The 14,064-nt window shown below is 41.9% G+C and overlaps 1 protein-coding gene and 1 long non-coding RNA gene across 4 annotated transcripts in view; both read right to left on the bottom strand.

The window, feature by feature from the left end:
• igfbp1a (insulin-like growth factor binding protein 1a) overlaps positions 1 to 14,064 on the bottom strand; it is a 1,218,336-nt gene that overhangs the window by 815,926 nt on the left and 388,346 nt on the right. The gene's annotated exons all lie outside the window — the stretch shown is intronic.
• LOC144508547 (uncharacterized) overlaps positions 1 to 14,064 on the bottom strand; it is a 106,070-nt gene that overhangs the window by 75,474 nt on the left and 16,532 nt on the right. The window contains exons 2-3 of one of the 3 annotated variants that reach the window (XR_013500301.1): positions 2,416 to 2,520; positions 1,359 to 1,465 (exon numbers count right to left, since the gene is read on the bottom strand). The exons of 1 other annotated variant lie outside the window; for it this stretch is intronic. This is a non-coding gene — a long non-coding RNA (uncharacterized LOC144508547). The remainder of the gene's footprint in view (positions 1 to 1,358; positions 1,466 to 2,415; positions 2,521 to 14,064) is intronic. One more of the 3 variants, XR_013500299.1, reaches the window with a different exon arrangement.

Here is a 14,064-nt window from a genome sequence, read left to right as displayed (position 1 = left end):
CCTGAGTCAGGAGCTGTGCTACTGCAACATCTATTACTATTATTCAAATACCCCCAACTCCAGGATTCGATGATAAGAGACAAATAGGCAGGCAAAATTCTTACAAACTGCACTTTTTGGAGTGTCGGACTATGATCTCAATTTCGAGATACTTGTATCTGGCACAGAATAGGGTTGGATAGATGATTCACTCAAAATATTACATAAATTGCCTCCTGATTCTCAAACAGCATACTGAAAATCAAGTTAGAACATAGAACAGTACAGCACAGTACAGGCCCTTCGGCTCTCGATGTTGTGCCGAACTTTGTCCGAAACCAAGATCAAGCTATCCCACTCCCTATCATTCTAGTGTGCTCCATGTGCCTATCCAATAACCGCTTGAAAGTTCCTAAAGTGTCTGACTCCACTATCACAGTAGGCAGTCCATTCCACACCCCAACCACTCTCTGCGTAAAGAACCTACCTCAAACATCCCTCCTATATCTCCCACCATGAACCTTATAGTTATGCCCCCAAGTAACAGCTACATCCACCCGAGGAAATGGTCTCTGAACGCCCACTCTATCTATCCCCCTCATCATTTTATAAACCTCTATTAAGTCGCCTCTCATCCTCCTCTGCTCTAAAGAGAAAAGCCCTAGCTCCCTCAACCTTTCCTCATAAGACCTAACCTCCAAACCAGGCAGCATCCTGGTAAACCTCCTCTGCACTCTCTCCAATGCTTCCACATCCTTTTTATAGTGAGGTGACCAGAACTGCACACAATATTCCAAATGTGGTCTCCCCAAGGTCCTGTACAGTTGCAGCATAACCCCATGGCTCTTAAACTCAAATGCCCTGTTAATAAAAGCTAACACACTATAGGCCTTCTTCACAGCTCTATCCACTTGAGTGGCAACCTTCAGAGATCTGTGGATATGAACCCCAAGATCTCTCTGTTCCTCTACATTCCTCAGAACCTGCCGTTGACCCTGTAATCCGCATTCAAATTTGTCCTACCAAAATGAATCACCTCGCACTTATCAGGGTTAAACTCCATCTGCCATTTTTCGGCCCAGCTCTGCATCCTATCAATGTCTCTTTGCAGCCTACAACAGCCTTCCACCTCATCCACTGAGTTGTGAAACAAAAAGAAAGAGCCTATTTATTTGGTACCTTTCACATCCATGAGGAGCTCAAACTACGAGAGGCCAGGATGGTATGTAGTTCAGTATCTCCGTTCCATACAACACAATATGACTTGGTGTAAAAGCTAGGGTTTTTCTGCTGCAATTTGTGCCCTAAAGACGGATAATCCCAGGTAAGGTCCGGAGTTGTACTCAATCAGGAAAAATCAGCTATTTACAATAACTTACCAATGATAGTTCAGGTGGCTGGTTTCCTGGACTTCAATGCTACAGAACTCTGCCAGCAACCAAAAGGGAGTGTCTCTGCTGTCAACCACTTTCAACTTTATCTTCCTCTGGTCATAAAAGTGAGATAAAAATTTGGAATGAATATGAGACGAGTAAACATGCACAAACATTATTTTTCACATTAATAAATGGGGGAACAAGCAACATTTTGGTTTAAATGAAGTTCTGAAAATTGACACTGGACAAAATTCTAGGGGTTGCACATCACCAGTGGAAGTTCAATTGAGTGGAACGCCTGTCCACTTATATTCACAGGTGCAAACTAACTTCAGGACTGCAATCAGACAGGGTGAGGGCAAACCATTAACATTTCAAGAATGCTTCCGTGGAACCCACTCCTATTAACCTTTTGGAGGCTCTCCCATGCTAATAATAAAGGTAATTTCTAAGTATCCTCAACACCATTGCTCGCAGGTAGCAAAGGTACCCCATTTTCCTCTGAGATCTATGGCCCTAGCCTGGAACACTTTTGGGGCCATTTCTACAGACAATCTTTGCATTTTTTCCAAGTCATAAATGGGTGTGTTGGACAGAATTCCAAATTCCAGTCTGGCAGCTCCCCAAACACATGATCTTGATAGAGGGGATGAGCATGGAAATCAACTTTTCCCCTCTACACTGGGAAATAAGAGATGGGTAGAATCCCAGCAGAATTGCATTCCATCCCAAATTCGTCAGATAAGTCTTACATTTCCTGTCTAGGGCCCCATCTGGAATTAAAGCATCTCTATTTTCAGCTTAATAAAGGACACCAGAAGTAAATTAATGCCATTCAGCTGTGCAGTAAGAGTGGTGCATGTGTTTATCTCATTAATTTATCTGCGCTTTTTTTTTACATACGCTAGTAAGTGCTCCATTCATTAAAAGAGTAGCACTGATGAATGGCAGAAGGCTCCATCTGTAGATACAAACGCCTCCAGTGTATGAAAATTACAGCAAGCATTTCACTTTTGCTGGAATTATTATGGGACTTAATTCATTCAGAAGCGAAACCTACTGTCACTTGTTCAGAATATCCCAGGACTGCTGCTGATTTGAATGTCCGATGGTACTAATATATCCAAGCGACTGCTGCAGGGCAAGTCAGCATGCCCACTGATAACTGTGAGTGGAAAAGAGTGAGTATCTGTCTCATCCTTGAGATTGTCTAGAACTATTCTCCAAGTGATCTGAAACTGACCAGAATCATATCTTAGAACCTAGATGCCAGAGCTTCTGCACAGGCACTGGAAGCATTTATCAGAGGAGATCCTACCTGTGACCTATGTAATTGAGGACTCAACTGCAAAAACAATTGTGCTCAGCATTGGACTTTATGGTAAATAACCATTGCCAGAGACAAGATGCAAGGGCAGGTCTAGGAATTAGATCCCTTCATAGTAACCAGACTACCTTCTTTTGCATTATGCAAGGAGGCAATTATTTCCTCAATATGACTCATGCCAAAACCTTATTTGTAAACACCTTTGTTGGGCACTCAGTAAATTAGTTCTACCCTATATCTCTTCAAGTGTCAGCATTGCTCACTGTGCTTACTTGTTAGCATCATCTGTTACAATTCTTCTAAAAGACACAGAGCAGGACTTTCCGGCCGCACGCACCCCAAGACCCGAAATTCCCGCCCAAGGTCAATGGACCTTTAATTGGTTCACCAAATTTTCTACCCTGCCTGCTATAATTCCCACAGTGGGCGGAATGGGAAATTTCCAGCCACTATTTCTATTTCCGCCTGAATTTGAAAAATAATCTGAAAACTTTGAAAGACACTGGAAACTCTCAAAACATCTACAATTTACAAGCTGCATTCCACCAAGTGGGGGAGAAAAAGATACTCAACTGCCTGTGGGGCATGAAATGCCCCATCTCCTGTTGGCTTTACACTATCCCAAAACCTTTCAAATGTTCCTGAGATGAGACTTCAATTATCTGTTCCAGAACAATGACTGCAGCAGACATAGGTGAATAGAATTTCTCTGGAATATGCAACCAACAGTGAACTGCAAGGGATTGTTTACCAATCAGAAGAGAGATCAAAACCATGCTATACTGAAACAGACTGTGAAGCTGTTTGCTCTCATCTCTCTCATAAGTGCTGTGCCTGGATTTGCAAAGTAACCATCCTGAGAAGGGAAATCTACTCAACCCGCGACCTTTTTGGAATAAAGCATGGAAATCTGCTCTGTACAATTACACCCAAAAAGACAACTAAACTAAGCAGCCACACCATGGAATCACTATATTGAGACCAGCCTAAGAACAGCCAACAGTATACTCCATTGTTTTATATTTTGCATAAATTCTTAAAAATATCCTTAAATCTATCATCTTGTTCTGCCTTCTGTACTAGTGTGTCTGGGTCCAGGCAAATGTTTGTGACATATTGGTTGCTGTGATTCACCTTTTTTAAAAAAAAGAGAAATCGTTTCAATAAACTTATCTTGTTCTTTGTTTAACCAAAGTAAACCTATCGACTAATTCTTTACAAACTGAAAGCGTAAATAGTGGGACTCCTTGGAAAAGCACATCCTCTCTAAATTCATTTCAAACAAACTGTTACGCACAGAGTAGGAGAATAGGGGAGTCATTTCACTGTTCCTTACATGATCGTAACATACCAGTAATGTTTTCTAAAGAATACTTATTCCTGTCTTAGGCTGGTATTTTATTACCTCGCTCGGGCGAAACTCATAAAATCCCACCCAAGGCCAATGGAGAATTCCATTCTGCAAATGTCACCCGCCCCAATTCAGGGGTGGGTGCGCCGGTAAAATACCAGCCTGGGTGTCTGCTTCAAGTGAGGATGGTGACAGTTGGCAAAGGATTAAGCTACAAGGGATATGAGGAGTGGGGGGGAAAGTGTAGCCCAAGATCAGCCATGATCAGACTGAATGGCGGAGCAGGCTTGATGGGTCAAATGGTCTACTCCTGTTCCTACTTCTTGTGTCTACTCACTTGTTTTGCAAATCAAATTATATATTTTCTTTTGGACCTTCCCCTGGGTCCTGTAAATCATTGAAATGAAGTCTTTCTGTGACAAATTCCCAGGCAGATCTATTTGAGGTTATACAAATGTAACATCGAGAACACATCCTAAGACTTTATATTTACTGCAGTCCTTCCATTCACCTTTCTCATTAAAGGTGTAGCTCACTGCAACTTATATACTCAGCAAAAAAAAATAGAACTGAAAAATAAATTGCCTTTGTGGCGCCAACACTTAAACATTGATAAATGGTTGACAGATTTATTTTGGCACTGAGTCCTGATTCTTGGTTATTTAGTTCTTTCAACATTTGTTGAAATAAAGTGACAGGACTTGTATGGTTTGGTTTGGAGCTTTGCTTTCTTCCAGGATGTGCATTGCATCATTGTCTTTTTCAGCACATTACATCACTCAAATTAAATCTCTGAACTGAAAGTTTATTCTGACAACTAGTTTAAACCAACTCTGCTGCTGTCTAAATGCGTTTGTTCTGTTTTTCTTGTCAGTAATTACTAAAAAGAGTGGACCTATTCTTTTTTCAAAACAAATTCGCTCTGATAAACACATAACTCAGTACATATAGTTTTCAAGGCTGTAAAAACAAGTGTAAATAGAACAAATCTTTGTGAAGTCTTTGTGCAAAAATCCAGTGTTAGTTATCAGCTGTTGCAATTCCCTACTGGCTATGAATGAATTTCTGCAAGGTATTAACAACATTAAAAGTTCTTCAAAGATAAACTATGGCCGGAATTCTCCAGCCGTTTATGCCCCGGTGTCGCTGCCAACGAGAATGGAGAATTTGGCTCTCAGCCAAATCACTTTTCACTGTCACTGCAGCGGGACTGGGGAATCCCAGTGTGGGCGAGGTTGGAGAATCCGGTCCTATGCCTGTGTATTATTTTGCTCCAATCAGAATACACAGTTTATTGATCTTTCAAAGGCCCTTTAGGCTTTAGGTCCTTCGTTTAGTTCATGAAATGATACCTGAAAGCATTTCTACATAAGGAATGGGGGTGGGGGGTGGGGTGGTGGAGGTAAGGCTAATGTTTATTTTAGATGGGAAGAAAGCCACTTGTTTAAAACAAATTGCCTTTTAGAATCACAACTCTGTTGCGTCAAAAAAATGGTTAGTGGCTACTTGTATTTATTTTGTAATTAATCTATTTTACTAGTGCTTTATATATAAACGACATTGAATATGTGACTTCAGGCATAAAGGCTTTAAATATAAAATGTATAAAGGATCATTGTGGGAAAGGTAAAGACTGACTGAAAAGAAAGGTTTGTTTTTAAATTAGAGGGAGAAAATATTCTCAAAACTTCAGAGTGGATCATAACTATTTGCCAATTGCCATTAGGCTGGTTTGCCAAAGTTGGTGTGTAAGATGGAGCAAGGTCAATCTACTTTGTCACAAAATGTTAATTCCCCTTTGCTAAGTAATCCCCAGGTGGAGTACACCTCTCGCCTGATATATAATATTCTGCATGTGCTAGCATTGAGAAAAGTGAATACCTGAAGATTGCAGGGGACCAGAGAAGAAAATTGGCCCAGTTCAAATGTTTTCTTCGTAGATGTTTAGTATTTTAGCAACCCCTGATTTGTACATAAAATGCATGCAAGTTAACAAACCACAAATACATCTTAATTCACAATGTTCTTTTACTGTTCTTATACTATCATTTTAATTATTTTGTGCAAATCCTGTTGTGGATGCAAGTCTCAATTTTAATCTCAGTCTCAGGACCTTGAAGTGTTTCCTACATGAATTCTTTCCCCTCCCACTTGCACTATCTATTTCAAACTCCATTTGTTATTGTTCTCCAATTCCGTGAAAAAAAAACATTTTTAATGTTAACTGAAATCATTTTCCAAATGTCTGCCCCTTACCTCCTTTTAAGTTTGGTTTATTTATTAATGTCCCAAGTAGGTTTACTTTAACACTGCAATGATGTCACTGTGAAAATCCCCCAGTCACCACACTCCGGTGCCTGTTCAGGTACACAGGGAAAATTTGGCATGGCCAATGCACCCAACCAGCACGTCATTCAGAGTGTGGGAGGAAATCGGAGTACCCTGAGGAATCCCATGCAAACATGGGGAGAACATGCAGACCTCACACAGACAGTGACCAAAGCCAGGAATCGAACCTGGGTTTTTGGCGCTGTGAGGCAGCAGTGCTAACCACTGTGCCACCGTGCCACAAGGCGCATCACTATTGAGTCCCTATGTAGCTCACAGCCTATAGATTGTGTGTTTCACTCCAGGATTTGAACTATCAGTATAAGATGATACTTCAATTCAGTGTTGAGAAAGGTATGCCATGTTGGAGATGCTGAGCCCTTATACTGAAGGACTTTTCATCCTGGCATAAATACTGTGATCTATCTTGATGGGCTCCAGGGCAGACTTCACTGAAATTATTTGGCACAGGGTCGGTTACCTATTTTAGATAGTATAGGAAAACATCCTAGAACATAAGAAATCAGAGCAGGAGTAGGCCATTGCCCCTTTTTAACCCAATCTGCCATTCAATAAAATCATGACTGATCAGATTGTGGCCTTAACTCCACTTTTCTGCCAGCCCTCCTTAACTCTTGACGCTCTTGTTGATTAAAAACTTGTCTGACCCAGTCTTGAAATATCTTGACCCAGCCTCCACTGTCCTCTTTGGAAAAGAATTCCAACAGCTTTCAGAGAAAAAATCCTCCTCATCTTAGTCCTAAATGAGGGAACCCTTATTTTTAAACCGTGGGCCACTGGTCCTGGGGGAAAAGATCCTCTCAGCATCTACCCTAAAAGTTCCTTCAGAATTCTATCATTTCAATAAGATCACCTTTCATTCATCTTCTGAGATGTGTTAAAGCTAAAGATTTAGAATTAGAGCCATTGGCCGGAATTCTCCAGCCATTCACGCCTCACCACCGCTGCAAACAAGGAAGCAAACTTTAGCGCTCAGTCAAATCTCTGCTCATTGCAGCAGGACCAGAGAATCCTGTTGCCATGAATGGCTAAGAATCCTGCCCTTTGTTCTGAGATAATTCAATCATTTAAGATATAAGTAACCTTGAGCAAACATAACTGCTGCAGAAAAATCCAAATGCTTGTCAACTCTTGTAGCCATGTTAATATACATTTAATTAGAAATCATTTATTTGACAGAATGGGTTCCACATTTCCCATTCTCACCTGCCCACCACTCCCCGGCCCCCCACACCCCATTAGTCATGGTTCCCAGAGATGTGCTGTTGATGCTATGACTGAGTTAAAGAGCCATGGTTAAGTTCACCCTTAAGTAAATCTTGTTCTTAAAATGAAAATGGCCCTATGGTTCCGACAGGTACTAATTTGCAAAGATTTACCCTGTTAGTTGGCCCTTTGAAGTGGCATAACCATGAAGGAATGCTTAATGCAACCTTCCTCTGTATTGTAACTCAAGGCAACACAACGACCAAGCAGTGATGTGGCTGAAGTAGAGGAAGACAAAGCAAAATGAAACATGTGGTGAACCATAGATGGTTACCACTATGGGTACTGAACTATAGATGGTTATCACTATGGGTACTTGTACATATGTTACTCTTGTTACTGTTGGGGTTAGGGTTGCGGTGTTCCACCTGTTGGTATTGTTCTGTGGTACACTCCGGTTGGCTCCACCTTCCTATAGGAGTATAAAGGTCACTGCACTTCCTAATGACCCTTTAGTCAGGGATTGTATTGTTAAGCAGTATGCTCCATTCTTGTTGCTAATAAAAGCCTTTATTTCCCGGGTACGATCCAGCCTCCCGAGTGAATTAATCGCGCATCAAAACACAACCTGTAAATCATAAAATAGAATGATAGTATTTTGCAACTAAAGAGATGCCGTTCAGCTCATTGCATCTTGCTGTCTCTCTGAAAGAGCTAACTACTTAGTCATAAGATAAAGACAAAATACTGCAGATGTTGGAATCTGAAACAAAAACAGAAAATGCTACAAAATCTCAGCGGATCTGACAGCATCTGTGGAGAGAGAATAAAACCAAAATCAGTTAGTGGTGGTGTATAGCTTTGTTTTGGAATGGTGTGAGGAATCACATGAAACTCCTGTGAAAATAATGCATCCAGTCATCGTATAACAATTATTAAGGACTACTTATTAAATTAAAGAAAAGACAAATACACAATACAGACAACAAAGACAATTAAGTATACGAATCACTAAACACACACATAGTTTATATAGAAATCACCCCTCATTCCAAAATATATCTATGATCACTGAACTCCTTAAGACTTCCCACTTCTTAAACAACATCCAAATTAAATAAATCTACAAGTCAAATCCAGCGTATAGCTACCACACAATAGAAGGCTGGGGATCAAGCCTGGAAAATGTATTTTCCTGGTCCAACAAAGATATTTAAATTGGCTTTACGAAGGTTTCTGCACTGCCTTGGCTCTAAGGCTTAGATGTGGGACATGCCTCCTGGCTGTAAATTGGGGACTGGCCTCTCAGGTTGTTAGATATGAACTCACCTCTCAGCTGCTAGATGTAAATAGGTCTGCTTTCTTCTGATGGTGCTGGCAATAATACAATTTTCCTTTCTAATTCTTCATTACATTTATTTGGCTGCCTGCATCTTTCAAATTCCTGGACTCTAGAAAATAGCATGTATATGCATCCACTGATCTCTCAGTCATCTAGGTAAGCTGTTTCCTACTAATAGGGTGATTTACACCTGGTTCTGTCAAGATGCTTGCTAAACTTGTTACTGGGAAAATAATAGATTTTAAATGACTTTTGAATGCTGACTACTGCTGTCACTAGGCAGATTTCTCCCTATTACTGGGCAGGCCAATTCCTATCATGCCTTGTTAAATTCTTGTTACCGCTGTTACTAGACAGATCCATGACAATGGCGAAATAGCAGCCATCTAAATGCAACCTGAAGGAAGAAATAAATAAACAAGCGAGCAAATAAAAAAAAACACATCAGCAAAGCTGGAGGGAGGTCATGGGAAAAGGAGAGTGCATGGCCAGCTCATTGGAGAGTGAGGTTACAAACACGTTTTGCGGAAAAGAACTCAGATATAGATTTCGATGCGGCAGTGCATTGGAGTATGCTGATGAGCATCCACAGAGAGCTACATTTGTAGGCCTGCCACAGAGTCTGTTGTCATTCTCAAAGAGAATGAAGAAGTCAAGCTCCTGGCTCAGGACTTCACACAAAGCTTGGAGCCCATTGTTTCCAGCAGGGAAATTGTGTCAAACTCCATGACAGCACCTGCTAACCCAAACATTCTAGAATTTCTTTTGAATGATGTCTCAGCTTCCATTACAGCATGGACAGAAGACAACATGAGACAATGCCTGTTGCCATGCAAGCTGAAGTTGGTGACTCAGATTTCTGTCATCATGGTTGCACATGCTCAACTGGATATGCAGGATCTCACAGCCAGAAATCTGTACTCCCAAAGATTACTAGGATTGCTGAGACACAACCCCGGTAGGATGGCATTGCCGACATGGTGCATGGATCTGCTGTCGTCTCCTAGCCTGGCAACATTCATGCTCCGAGGACAAAGAACAAAGAACAATACAGCACAGGAACAGGCCCTTCGGCCCTCCAAGCCTGCACTGATCATGAGTTCCTAACTAGACCATCCGTTTGTATCCCTCTATTCCCAGTCTGTTCATGTGGCTATCCAAATAAGTCTTAAATGATCCTAGCGTGTCTGCCTCAACCACCTTGCTTGGTAGTGCATTTCAGGCCCCCACCACCCTCTGTGTAAAATATGTCACCCGCATATCTGTATTGAACCTTGCCACCCTTACCTTGAACTTGTGACCCCTTGTGTTTGTCATTTCTGACCTGGGAAAAAGCTTCCAACTGTTCACCCTATCCATGCCCTTCATAATTTTATAAACTTCTATTAGATCGCCCCTCAATCTCCATCTTTCCAGGGAGAACAACCCCAGTTTACTCAATCTCACCTCCAGACCAGGCAACATCCTGGTAAACCTTTTCTGCACTCTCTCCAAAGCCTGCACGTCCTTCTGGTAGTGCGGTGACCAGAACGGGACACAGTATTCCAAATGTGGCCGAACCAACGTTCTATATAACTGCAACATCGTATGCCAACTTTTATACTCTATGCCCCGTACAATAAAGGCAAGCATGCCATATGCCTTCTTCACCACCTTGTCCACCTGTGCTGCCATCTTTAAGGATCTGTGGACTTGCACACCCAGATCCCTCTGTGTGTCTATACTCCTGATGGTTCTGCCATTTATTGTATAGCTCCCCCCTGCATTAGATCTACCAAAATGCATCACTTCGCATTTATCTGGATTAAATTCCATCTGCCATTTCTCTGCCCAATTTTCCAGCCTATCTCTATCCTGCTGTATTCTCTGACAATGTTCATCACTATCCGCAACTCCTGCAATCTTTGTGTCATCCGCAAACTTACTAATCAGACCAGCCACATCTTCTTCCAAATCATTTATATATATCACAAACAGCAGAGGTCCCAGTACAGAGCCCTGCGGAACACCACTAGTCACAGACCTCCAATCAGAAAAAGACCCCTCCACTGCTACCCTCTGTCTTCTATGGCCAAGCCAGTTCTGTACCCATCTAGCTAGTTCACCTTTGATCCCATGAAATTTGCACCAGCCTGCCATGAGGGACCTTGTCAAATGCTTTACTAAAATCCATGTAGACGACATCCACGGCCCTTCCCTCGTCAATCATTTTTGTCACCTCCTCAAAAAACTCAACCAAATTTGTGAGGCATGACCTCCCTCATACAAAACCATGTTGTCTATCGCTAATGAGACTATTCAGTTCTAAATGTGTATAAATCTCTAAGAATCTTCTCCAACAATTTCCATAACACGGACGTCAAGCTCACTGGCCTATAATTACCCGGGTTATCCTTGCCACTCTGCCAGTGTGCCACTCTGCCAGAGCAGTGCCACTCTGCCAGTGCTTTCTTGTTGCCTTTCAACCAACCAGCCCAGAGTACCGCTACCCAATTCAATCTTCCATTTTAACTATAACGTCCAATATGTCCAAATCCAAATGATTCACATTTACTAAGAAGAACAATAGTTTCAACACTGACACTTGAGAAATAGTTTCCTTTCTGTCATTTCCATTCCATACTGACTCATTTCCTTTCATATTGTGCAACTGCATCCTACCAATAAACCTGGTCAAATGGCACATCTATCTTCATTCACTGTGAAATTTGGATTCGTATGATGCTTCGCCATTTCTTCAGGTGCCTCAAAGTGATATATGGCAAATGCATTGTGGTCAGTAGCCCAGTGTTTTCTGCAATAATAAATTCAGGACTCTCAGCATTAAATATGATCCCAAAGCAATGTTCACATTAGCTGAGTGTGGAAATCCAGAAGGTGCTGAAATGGTGTGAATTAGTTTCCCTCATAGGGCTAAATTCCCTAGCCTCTGAAAAGTTCAGGGCTATTGCTTGTGTATTGAGGAATAAGTAAGTCTTTAACAGCACAATATGTGATTATTACCATTGAACTACCTCTCTGGCCCTGAAAAATTAATTTTACAATTATGGAATCTAATTTTCTTGGAAGAAACTTACTGATGCAGATATATATGTTCTCAGTGCACCACAGGGGTTATCTCAGATTTCCTTGCATTCTGTATACTGATCGCTGCTTCCTGCAAAATCTACTCAGCATCACTGAATTGGAGTAGTGCAAGCAGGTACACTCCCTTCATGTGTCCACGAACTATGAATAGTTGCTATCATGATGTCAGTTCACTGAATGGCCTGATGCAACACAAAGATACCAAATCTGATCCATACTTGGGCATGTAGCATCTTTGTTAATCACTCCTGGAGCAAGTATTATGAAGCAAGATGGTTACTGCTTTGGGACTATCTAACAAGTTGCAGGTCAGGTGCTTTTACAAAGTTTGTGGAAGCATTGTGGTGAGTTGCTGGATCAATTTGGAAATATTAAGGGACAACAGAAACAGGCATGGGTGGGGGGGGGGGGGGGGGGCGGTGTTGTTGCATTATCACTTGGTCTGCAGTGTAATCAAGATATGGAAAGGATAAGGTAGAGAAGGGAAGCTCCATGTGGGGGCAAATGGAGGACTCTTGATAGAAGGTCCTAACTTCAAATTGCATGGCTATTTAGCCATGAGTCAGGAGCAGGGGCTGTGGAGGCTAGAGTTCACAATGGGGTTAATGGAGTTGTGCCACCTCCGCCACACTGACCTGGAGTCTTAAAACAGGGCGAGGATGGCACTTCCAGTGGTGATGAAGTTCCGTGTCACTTAGCATTCTACACCTTCAGCCGACTGGGGAGAGAACATTTCAGGACCAGGATCTCAAACCCATGACTGAGGTCATGATTTACAAGGCAGCGATTATCTTTGTGCTCCTGTATATTTTGGAGACTTGGTCAATATACAGTCGGCACCTTAAAGCAGTGGAGAAGTACCATCACCAGTGCTTTCTCAAGATATTCCAAATTTGGTGGCATGAAAGGTGATCCAAAAGCAACATCCTCTCCCTAGTTAACTTGCCCAGCATTCAGGCGTTACTCACTCAAAACCAGTTCCACAGAGCACAATATGTTGTCCATGTGTCTGACACCGGATTCCTGAAACAACTGCTCTACCCAGAACTTGATTACTGCAGGAAACTGCAGGGAGGACAGTGAAAACACACTTCGGTTTTGCAAAAGGTACTGTGCAGTTACTTGGCAGATGCAAATGCTGTTGGACTCGAGGTCACTGCAATCAATGTAAACATAAATTTCCAATGTCGCAATCATTTTCCATCTACTTCTGTTACAATAACATTTATATCCAACTTTAAATGTATAGATTAACTATACTTTTTCCAACAACTCTTTCCTCTCTGCTCTTCCAAAGATGTTGGTCTGATTTTCTCATCCTGAATCAGGACAAAGAATATAGTAGCCAAGCATTGAGACCTGCAAGTTCGGCAAGGTGGCACAGTGGTTCGCATTGCTGCCTCACAGCATCAGAGATCCAGGTTTAATTCTGGTCTCGAATTGCTGTCTGTGTAGAGTTTACACGTTCTCCCTGTGTCTGCGTATGTTTCCTCCGGGTGCTCTGGTTTTCTCCCACACTCCAAAGATGTGTGGGTTAGGTTGATTTAGATGCTAAATTGACCCTTAGAGTGAGGGGGATTAGGAAGGTAAATATGTGGGGTTACGGGGATAGGGCCTGGGTAAGATTGCTATTGGTGCAGGCTCGATATGCCGAATGGCCTCCTTTTGCACCGTCTGGATTCTATGATTCTTTAGGGATGTCCCCAAGACATCCCCGAAGAGATCAAATATTCCTGCTGACCTATGGTAGCTCCTGGCTTGTGACCATGCAAAATGAAGATTGTTCATTAGAAAGGTGCAGAGGCAAAGTCAAGGCATTGAATTCATCCACCCAACCCTTCAAGCACTACCTGAACCATGTGTGGCAGAGATCGTGCATTGGTCTGAGCAGCCATTTCAAATCCCATTGACTGGAGTGAAAACAAACCATCCTCGATTCTAAGAGACAGCCGAAAAAGGAGGATATTTTATCAGTAAAATGAAGGTATTGGCGCAAGAAGACAGTGTAGGGAACTGACAAAATAAGTGACATTGTTTAAAAAATGAA

The sequence above is a fragment of the Mustelus asterias genome, chromosome 2, assembly GCF_964213995.1.
Source record: "Mustelus asterias chromosome 2, sMusAst1.hap1.1, whole genome shotgun sequence".
Lineage (NCBI taxonomy): Eukaryota > Metazoa > Chordata > Chondrichthyes > Carcharhiniformes > Triakidae > Mustelus > Mustelus asterias.
The sequence above is the reverse complement of the archived record's forward strand: the minus strand, read 5'-3'. Positions and strand labels throughout refer to the sequence as shown.